This window comes from Gadus macrocephalus, chromosome 8 (assembly GCF_031168955.1).
Source record: "Gadus macrocephalus chromosome 8, ASM3116895v1".
Classification (NCBI taxonomy): Eukaryota; Metazoa; Chordata; class Actinopteri; order Gadiformes; family Gadidae; genus Gadus; species Gadus macrocephalus.
The window spans coordinates 11,359,939-11,371,393 of NC_082389.1; the positions used below are offsets into that span (position 1 = coordinate 11,359,939).

Here is an 11,455-nt window from a genome sequence, read left to right on the forward strand (position 1 = left end):
ACTGGTGTGTAAAAAGAGTTCTGCCAACTAGCCACTGTTATTCACAAACGTTAGCAAATAAACAATGTGGAAATTAGAGTCAACTCGGCTGATACTGGGCTGAATTTCACACACTAACAACATGCCGACAAGCTCTTGCGGTCCGGGATTATACACAGCGTTATAACAAGGATTCAGGAGGTTATTTCTAAAGGTTTACAAAGGAAAGTGACAATAATAGAAAGCCTTAATTTTCATCCAGACTTACGAGTTGTCTGATATGAGGAAGGTGACGATTTCTCCGTCAAGTGAACCGCCCGTCTTTGCTCTTTTTTTGCCAACCAGTTTACGTGCGGGATTCCAGAATCAAAACGATAACATTCAACGTGTCTATTAATATGGCAGCAACATTTTACACCAGTTTTAGAATGTTCACTACAACAGATGTTGAACACCAACATGCTTATGTAAAATCAGCATAGTACCAATAATATGATAAATATCATAAAAAGGGTGGATGTCAATAATTTAATGAAAAATCATGTTGTATGATAAAATTATGCAACAAAAAAAAAGTATTAATTTGTTCAGAAAACTTTCTCACTTGCAGTTACAGGCAGGGGCCGCTGCAGCACCCTAAGCACCCCCACTTCCCGCGTCCCTGGGTAACACTGTTGTTTTTTATTGGTCATCATGAAAAAAAACATAAGGGGTAACACTGTTGTTTTTTATTGGTCGTCATGAAAAAAAACCTAAGGGGTAACACTGTCGTTTTTTATTGGTCGTCATGAAAAAAAACGTAAGGGGTAACACTGTTGTTTTTTATTGGTCGTCATGAAAAAAAACATAAGGGGTAACACTGTTGTTTTTTATTGGTCGTCATGAAAAAAAACATAAAGGGGGTAACACTGTTGTTTTTTTTGGTCGTCATGAAAAAAAACATAAGGGGTAACACTGTTGTTTATTATTTGTCGTCTTAAAAAGAAAAATAAGGGAAATAATAGAAATACACACATACATTTTAATGTCATGTATATCCTCTTTAATGATGATTGATTATTGTGTATTGACATCGCCTCAGTGGTGCAGTGGGGTGCACTCTGCCTAACCCCCTGGAGACCGGGGTTCAAGTCTGGTTGATGACCTCTGTTGGAAGTTTCTTATCTCTATTTCATGCGAATTATAAATTCAAGTATAACCTTTGTGATGACTTTAACCGGTGTCTTGATGGTGCATTGTTAAGTTCGGAGGTTAACACTCTAAACAGCTCATGTTCCGATCCCTGCAAAAACGTCGACAGGGGTGCCACTGTCGTTTTTTATTGGTCAACATGGAAAAAACATGAGGGGTAACTCTGTTGTTTTTTATCGGCCGTCATGAAATAAATATAAGGGGAAAACACTGTTGATATTTATCAAATAAAACATAGGGGGTGACACTGTTGTTTTTCTTTGGTCGTCATGAAAAAAAACACAAGGGTTAACACTGTCGTTTTTATCAAATGAAACATGAGGGGTAACACTGTCGTTTTTATCAAATTAAACATAAGGGGTAACACTGTCGTTTTTCTTTGGTCGTCATGAAAAAAACCATAAGGGGTAACACTGTTGTTTTTTATTGGTCGTCATGAAAGAAAACATAAGGGGTAACACTGTTGTTTTTTATTGGTCGTCATAAAAAAAACAAAAGGGGTAACACTGTTGTCTTTGTCAAATAAAAAACAAGGGGTAACACTGTCGTTTTTTTTCATGACGACCAATAAAAAACGACAGTGTTACCCCTTGTGGTTTTTTTCATGACGACCAAAGAAAAACAACAGTGTTACCCTCTATGTTTTATTTGATAAATATCGACAGTGTTACCCCTTATGTTTATTTCATGACGACCAATAAAAAACAGCAGTCTTACCCCTTATGTTTTTTTTCATGACGACCAATAAAAACAACAGTGTTACCCCTTATGTTTTTTTTCATGACGACCAATAAAAACGACAGTGTTACCCCTTATGTTTATTTCATGACGACCAATAAAAAACAGCAGTCTTACCCCTTGTTTTTTTTCATGACGACCAATAAAAACGACAGTGTCACCCCTCATGTTTAATTTGATAAAAACGACAGTGTTTTTATCAAATGAAACATGAGGGGTGACACTGTCGTTTTTCTTTGGTAGTCACGAAAAAAACCATAAGGGGTAACACTGTTCCTTTTTTTATTGGTCGTCATGAAAAAAAACATAAGGGGTAACCTTGTTGTTTTTTATTGGTCGTCATGAAAAAAAACATAAGGGGTAACCATGTTGTTTTTTATTGGCCGTCATGAAAAAAAACATAAAAGGGGTAACACTGTTGTTTTTTATTGGTCGTCATGAAAAAAGACCTAAGGGGTAACACTGTTGTTTTTTATTGGTCGTCATGAAAAAAACGTAAGGGGTAACACTGTTGTTTTTTATTGGTCGTCATGAAAAAAAACATAAGGGGTAACACTGTTCCTTTTTTTATTGGTCGTCATGAAAAAAAACATAAGGGGTAACACTGTTGTTTTACTTTGGTCGTCATGAAAAAAAACATAAGGGAAATATTAGAAATACACACATACATTTTAATGTCATGTATATCCTCTTTACTGATGATTGATTATTGTGTATTGTCCAGTGTTGTTTTCGTCAGGCAAGACGAAAACGAAAATGACGTCGTCAGACCCCTTTTTTCCATGACGAAAATGAGACTAAGACGAACGTCACCAAAGCCATATAAAGACTAAAATGTGACGAAAAATTTAGACATTTTCGTCAGACGAGAACTAGACAAGACTAAATTGTTAGTGAGTGGACGAACAAAGTTTCAAAACATGCTTTTTTCCCGCCAACTATAATATGCGTGCAATGTCAATCAAGAGCTCAGACATCAGAAATGGAGCCAGCTGCTTGTCCTAACAGTCGCGCCCCCATCACACACTAAAAGCCTCGCTCGCGCGCAGCTGCGCCTGCACGCACACGGCACACAGAGTTTTCGTCGGACTAAAACTAGACTAAAACCTTTTGAGTTTTCGTCAGACTAAAACTAGACTAAAACTTTCAAAGATAGAAATGACTAAAATGGGACTAAAACTAAGAAGTATTTCGTCAACAAGACTAAGACTAAAACGAAATCTAAAATGCCTGCCAAAAACAACACTGGTATTGTTATCGCCTCAGTGGTGCAGTGGGGTGCACACTGCCTAACCCCCTGGAGACCAGGGATCAAGTCCGGTTGATGACCTCTTTTGGATGGTACTTATCTCTATTTCATGCGAATTATAAAGTCAAGTATAACCTTTGTGATGTCTTTAACCGGTGTCTTGATGGTGCATTGTTAAGTTCGGAGGTTAACACTCTAAACAGCTCATGTTCCGATCCCTGCAAAAATGTCGACAGGGGTGCCACTGTTGTTTTTTATTGGTCAACATGGAAAAAACATGAGGGGTAACTGTCGTTTTTTATCGGCCGTCATGAAATAAATATAAGGGGAAAACACTGTCGATATTTATCAAATAAAACATAGGGGGTGACACCGTTGTTTTTCTTTGGTCGTCATGAAAAAAAACACAAGGGGTAACACTGTCGTTTTTATCAAATGAAACATGAGGGGTAACACTGTCGTTTTTATCAAATGAAACATAAGGGGTAACACTGTCGTTTTTCTTTGGTCGTCATGAAAAAACCATAAGGGGTAACACTGTTGTTTTTTATTGGTCGTCATGAAAGAAAACATATGGGGTAACACTGTTGTTTTTTATCAGTCATCATGAAAAAAACAAGGGGTAACACTGTCGTTTTTTTTCATGACGACCAATAAAAAACGACAGTGTTACCCCTTGTGTTTTTTTTCATGACGACCAAAGAAAAACAACAGTGTTACCCCCTATGTTTTATTTGATAAATATCTACAGTGTTACCCCTTATGTTTATTTCATGACGACCAATAAAAAACAGCAGTCTTACCCCTTATGTTTTTTTTCATGACGGACAATAAAAAACGACAGTGTAACACTGTCGTTTTTATCAAATGAAACATGAGGGGTGACACTGTCGTTTTTCTTTGGTAGTCACGAAAAAAACCATAAGGGGTAACACTGTTCCTTTTTTTATTGGTCGTCATGAAAAAAAACATAAGGGGTAACCTTGTTGTTTTTTATTGGTCGTCATGAAAAAAAACATAAGGGGTAACCATGTTGTTTTTTATTGGTAGTCACAAAAAAAACCATAAGGGGTAACACTGTTCCTTTTTTTATTGGTCGTCATGAAAAAAAACATAAGGGGTAACACTGTTCCTTTTTTTATTGGTCGTCATTAAAAAAAAACATAAGGGGTAACACTGTTCCTTTTTTTATTGGTCGTCATGAAAAAAAACATAAGGGGTAACATTGTTGTTTTTTTTGGTCGTCATGAAAAAAAACATAAGGGGTAACACTGTTGTTTATTATTTGTCGTCTTGAAAAAAAAACATTAGGGAAATAATAGAAATACACACATACATTTTAATGTCATGTATATCCTCTTTAATGATGATTGATTATTGTGTAATGTCATCGCCTCAGTGGTGCAGTGGGGTGCACTCTGCCTAACCCCCTCGAGACCGGGGTTCACGTCAGGTTGATGACCTCTGTGGGAAGTATCTTTTCTCTATTTCATGCGAATTATAAAGTCAAGTATAACCTTTGTGATGACTTTAATCTGTGTCTTGATGGTGCATTGTTAAGTTCGGTGGTTATCACCCTAAACAGCTCATGTTCCGATCCCTGCAAAAACGTTGACCGGGGTGCCACTGTCTCATTTTATTGGTCAACATGGAAAAAACATGAGGGGTAACTGTCGTTTTTTATCGGCCGTCATGAAATAAATATAAGGGGAAAACACTGTTGATATTTATCAAATAAAACATAGGGGGTGACACTGTTGTTTTTCTTTGGTCGTCATGAAAAAAAACACAAGGGGTAACACTGTCGTTTTTATCAAATGAAACATGAGGGGTAACACTGTCGTTTTTATCAAATGAAACATAAGGGGTAACACTGTCGTTTTTCTTTGGTCGTCATGAAAAAAACCATAAGGGGTAACACTGTTGTTTTTTATTGGTCGTCATGAAAGAAAACATAAGGGGTAACACTGTTGTTTTTTATTGGTCGTCATGAAAAAAAACATAATGGGTAACACTGTTGTCTTTGTCAAATAAAATATAAGGGGTAACACTGTCGTTTTTTATCAGTCATCATGAAAAAAACAAGGGGTAACACTGTCGTTTTTTTTCATGACGACCAATAAAAAACGACAGTGTTACCCCTTGTGGTTTTTTTCATGACGACCAAAGAAAAACAACAGTGTTACCCCCTATGTTTTATTTGATAAATATCGACAGTGTTACCCCTTATGTTTATTTCATGACGACCAATAAAAATCAGCAGTCTTACCCCTTATGTTTATTTTCATAACGACCAATAAAAACGACAGTGTTACCCCTTATGTTTTTTTTCATGACGGCCAATAAAAAACCACAGTGTAACACTGTCGTTTTTTATCAAATGAAACATGAGGGGTGACACTGTCGTTTTTCTTTGGAAGTCACGAAAAAAACCATAAGGGGTAACACTGTTCCTTTTTTTATTGGTCGTCATGAAAAAAAACATAAGGGGTAACCTTGTGGTTTTTTATTGGTCGTCATGAAAAAAAACATAAGGGGTAACCATGTTGTTTTTTATTGGTCGTCATGAAAAAAAAACATAAAAGGGGTAACACTGTTGTTTTTTATTGGTCGTCATGAAAAAAAACCGAAGGGGTAACACTGTCGTTTTTTATTGGTCGTCATGAAAGGAAACATAAGGGTTAACACTGTTGTTTTTTATTGGTCGTCATGAAAGAAAACATAGGGGGTAACACTGTTGTTTTTTATTATTGGTCGTCATGAAAAAAAACATAAGGGGTAACACTGTTGTTTTTGTCAAATAAAATATAAGGGGTAACACTGTCGTTTTTTTTCATGATGACCGATAAAAACGACAGTGTTACCCCTTATATTTTTTTTCCTGACGGCCAATAAAAAACGACAGTGTAACACTGTTGTTTTTATCAAATGAAACATGAGGGGTGACAATGTCATTTTTCTTTGGTAGTCACAAAAAAAAACATAAGGGGTAACACTGTTCCTTTTTTTATTGGTCGTCATGAAAAAAAACATATGGGGTAACACTGTTCCTTTTTTTATTGGTCGTCATGAAAAAAAACATAAGGGGTAACATTGTTGTGTTTTATTGGTCGTCATGAAAAAAAACATAAGGGGTAACCATGTTGTTTTTTATTGGTCGTCATGAAAAAAAACATAAAGGGGGTAACACTGTTGTTTTTTTTGGTCGTCATGAAAAAAAACATAAGGGAAATAATAGAAATACACACATCTATTTTAATGTCATGTATATCCTCTTTATTGATGATTGATTATTGAGTATTGTCATCGCCTCAGTGGTGCAGTGGGGTGAACTCTGCCTAACCCCCTGGAGACCGGGGTTCAAGTCAGGTTGATGACCTCTGTGAGAAGTACCTTTTCTCTATTTCATGCGAATTATGAAGTCAAGTATAACCTTTGTGATGACTTTAACCGGTGTCTTGATGGTGCATTGTTAAGTTCGGAGGTTATCACTCTGAACAGCTCATGTTCAGATCCCTGCAAATACGTCGACAGGGGTGCCACTGTCGTATTTTATTGGTCAACATGGAAAAAACATGAGGGGTAACTCTGTCGTTTTTTTATCGGCCGTCATGAAATAAATATAAGGGGAAAACACTGTTGATATTTATCAAATAAAACATAGGGGGTGACACTGTTGTTTTTCTTTGGTCGTCATGAAAAAAAACACAAGGGGTAACACTGTCGTTTTTATCATATGAAACATGAGGGGTAACACTGTCGTTTTTATCAAATGAAACATAAGGGGTAACACTGTTGTTTTTCTTTGGTCGTCATGAAAAAAACCATAAGGGGTAACACTGTTGTTTTTTATTGGTCGTCATGAAAGAAAACATAAGGGGTAACACTGTTGTTTTTTATTGGTCGTCATGAAAAAAAACATAATGGGTAACACTGTTGTCTTTGTCAAATAAAATATAAGGGGTAACACTGTCGTTTTTTATCAGTCATCATGAAAAAAACAAGGGGTAACACTGTCGTTTTTTTTCATGACGACCAATAAAAAACGACAGTGTTACCCCTTGTGGTTTTTTTCATGACGACCAAAGAAAAACAACAGTGTTACCCCCTATGTTTTATTTGATAAATATCGACAGTGTTACCCCTTATGTTTATTTCATGACGACCAATAAAAATCAGCAGTCTTACCCCTTATGTTTATTTTCATAACGACCATTAAAAACGACAGTGTTACCCCTTATGTTTTTTTTCATGACGGCCAATAAAAAACGACAGTGTAACACTGTCGTTTTTTATCAAATGAAACATGAGGGGTGACACTGTCGTTTTTCTTTGGAAGTCACGAAAAAAACCATAAGGGGTAACACTGTTCCTTTTTTTATTGGTCGTCATGAAAAAAAACATAAGGGGTAACCTTGTGGTTTTTTATTGGTCGTCATGAAAAAAAACATAAGGGGTAACCATGTTGTTTTTTATTGGTCGTCATGAAAAAAAAACATAAAAGGGGTAACACTGTTGTTTTTTATTGGTCGTCATGAAAAAAAACCGAAGGGGTAACACTGTCGTTTTTTATTGGTCGTCATGAAAGGAAACATAAGGGGTAACACTGTTGTTTTTTATTGGTCGTCATGAAAGAAAACATAAGGGGTAACACTGTTGTTTTTTATTATTGGTCGTCACGAAAAAAACCATAAGGGGTAACACTGTTCCTTTTTTTATTGGTCGTCATGAAAAAAAACATATGGGGTAACACTGTTCCTTTTTTTATTGGTCGTCATGAAAAAAAACATAAGGGGTAACATTGTTGTGTTTTATTGGTCGTCATGAAAAAAAACATAAGGGGTAACCATGTTGTTTTTTATTGGTCGTCATGAAAAAAAACATAAAGGGGGTAACACTGTTGTTTTTTTTGGTCGTCATGAAAAAAAACATAAGGGAAATAATAGAAATACACACATCTATTTTAATGTCATGTATATCCTCTTTATTGATGATTGATTATTGTGTATTGTCATCGCCTCAGTGGTGCAGTGGGGTGAACTCTGCCTAACCCCCTGGAGACCGGGGTTCAAGTCAGGTTGATGACCTCTGTGGGAAGTACCTTTTCTCTATTTCATGCGAATTATGAAGTCAAGTATAACCTTTGTGATGACTTTAACCGGTGTCTTGATGGTGCATTGTTAAGTTCGGAGGTTATCACTCTAAACAGCTCATGTTCAGATCCCTGCAAAAACGTCGACAGGGGTGCCACTGTCGTATTTTATTGGTCAACATGGAAAAAACATGAGGGGTAACTCTGTCGTTTTTTTATCGGCCGTCATGAAATAAATATAAGGGGAAAACACTGTTGATATTTATCAAATAAAACATAGGGGGTGACACTGTTGTTTTTCTTTGGTCGTCATGAAAAAAAACACAAGGGGTAACACTGTCGTTTTTATCATATGAAACATGAGGGGTAACACTGTCGTTTTTATCAAATGAAACATAAGGGGTAACACTGTTGTTTTTCTTTGGTCGTCATGAAAAAAACCATAAGGGGTAACACTGTTGTTTTTTATTGGTCGTCATGAAAAAAAACATAATGGGTAACACTGTTGTCTTTGTCAAATAAAATATAAGGGGTAACACTGTCGTTTTTTATCAGTCATCATGAAAAAAACAAGGGGTAACACTGTCGTTTTTTTTCATGACGACCAATAAAAAACGACAGTGTTACCCCTTGTGGTTTTTTTCATGACGACCAAAGAAAAACAACAGTGTTACCCCCTATGTTTTATTTGATAAATATCGACAGTGTTACCCCTTATGTTTATTTCATGACGACCAATAAAAATCAGCAGTCTTACCCCTTATGTTTATTTTCATAACGACCAATAAAAACGACAGTGTTACCCCTTATGTTTTTTTTCATGACGGCCAATAAAAAACGACAGTGTAACACTGTCGTTTTTTATCAAATGAAACATGAGGGGTGACACTGTCGTTTTTCTTTGGAAGTCACGAAAAAAACCATAAGGGGTAACACTGTTCCTTTTTTTATTGGTCGTCATGAAAAAAAACATAAGGGGTAACCTTGTGGTTTTTTATTGGTCGTCATGAAAAAAAACATAAGGGGTAACCATGTTGTTTTTTATTGGTCGTCATGAAAAAAAAACATAAAAGGGGTAACACTGTTGTTTTTTATTGGTCGTCATGAAAAAAAACCGAAGGGGTAACACTGTCGTTTTTTATTGGTCGTCATGAAAGGAAACATAAGGGGTAACACTGTTGTTTTTTATTGGTCGTCATGAAAGAAAACATAAGGGGTAACACTGTTGTTTTTTATTATTGGTCGTCATGAAAAAAAACATAAGGGGTAACACTGTTGTTTTTGTCAAATAAAATATAAGGGGTAGCACTGTCGTTTTTTTTCATGATGACCGATAAAAACGACAGTGTTACCCCTTATATTTTTTTTCCTGACGGCCAATAAAAAACGACAGTGTAACACTGTTGTTTTTATCAAATGAAACATGAGGGGTGACAATGTCATTTTTCTTTGGTAGTCACGAAAAAAACCATAAGGGGTAACACTGTTCCTTTTTTTATTGGTCGTCATGAAAAAAAACATATGGGGTAACACTGTTCCTTTTTTTATTGGTCGTCATGAAAAAAAACATAAGGGGTAACATTGTTGTGTTTTATTGGTCGTCATGAAAAAAAACATAAGGGGTAACCATGTTGTTTTTTATTGGTCGTCATGAAAAAAAACATAAAGGGGGTAACACTGTTGTTTTTTTTGGTCGTCATGAAAAAAAACATAAGGGAAATAATAGAAATACACACATCTATTTTAATGTCATGTATATCCTCTTTATTGATGATTGATTATTGTGTATTGTCATCGCCTCAGTGGTGCAGTGGGGTGAACTCTGCCTAACCCCCTGGAGACCGGGGTTCAAGTCAGGTTGATGACCTCTGTGGGAAGTACCTTTTCTCTATTTCATGCGAATTATGAAGTCAAGTATAACCTTTGTGATGACTTTAACCGGTGTCTTGATGGTGCATTGTTAAGTTCGGAGGTTATCACTCTAAACAGCTCATGTTCAGATCCCTGCAAAAACGTCGACAGGGGTGCCACTGTCGTATTTTATTGGTCAACATGGAAAAAACATGAGGGGTAACTCTGTCGTTTTTTTATCGGCCGTCATGAAATAAATATAAGGGGAAAACACTGTTGATATTTATCAAATAAAACATAGGGGGTGACACTGTTGTTTTTCTTTGGTCGTCATGAAAAAAAACACAAGGGGTAACACTGTCGTTTTTATCATATGAAACATGAGGGGTAACACTGTCGTTTTTATCAAATGAAACATAAGGGGTAACACTGTTGTTTTTTATTGGTCGTCATGAAAGAAAACATAAGGGGTAACACTGTTGTTTTTTATTGGTCGTCATGAAAAAAAAACATAAGGGGTAACACTGTTGTTTTTGTCAAATAAAATATAAGGGGTAACACTGTCGTTTTTTTTTTCATGACGACCAATAAAAAACGACAGTGTTACCCCTTATGTTTTTTTTCATGACGACCAATAAAAAACTACAGTGTAACACTGTCGTTTTTATCAAATGAAACATGAGGGGTGACACTGTCGTTTTTCTTTGGTAGTCACGTAAAAAAAACATAAGGGGTAACACTGTTCCTTTTTTTATTGGTCATCATGAAAAAAAACATAAGGGGTAACACTGTTGTTTTTTATTGGTCGTCATGAATAAAAACATAAGGGATAACACTGTTGTTTTTTATTGGTCGTCATGAATAAAAACATAAGGGGTAACACTGTTGTTTTTTATCGGTCGTCATGAAAAAAACACAAGGGGTAACACGGTTGTTTTTATCAAATGAAACGTAAAAAAAACTGTCGTTTTTTATCTGTGGTCATGAAAAACCCATAAGGGGTAACACTGTTGAAAAGTATCGAATAAAACAAAGGGGGTAACACCAGGGATGCGGGAAGTCAGTCCAAGGGGGGGGGGGGGGGGGTGCTGAGAGAGAGTCTATATAATGACGTCATAATAAATGCTGCGCAACATTCAGGGCTCCGCTCTGATAAACACTCTACTGGTGTGTAAAAAGAGTTCTGCCAACTAGCCACTGTTATTCACAAACGTCAGCAAGTAAACAATGTGGAAATTAGAGTCAACTCGGCTGATACTGGGCTGAATTTCACACACTAACAACATGCCGACAAGCTGTTGCGGTCCGGGATTATACACAGCGTTATAACAAGGATTTAGGAGGTTATTTCTAAA

At 36.2% G+C, this 11,455-nt stretch overlaps 1 protein-coding gene across 1 annotated transcript in view; it reads right to left on the minus strand.

Annotated features, from left to right (window-relative positions):
• The window catches only part of ndufb3 (NADH:ubiquinone oxidoreductase subunit B3), a 146,964-nt gene that overhangs the window by 101,059 nt on the left and 34,450 nt on the right, over window positions 1-11,455 (minus strand). The gene's annotated exons all lie outside the window — the stretch shown is intronic.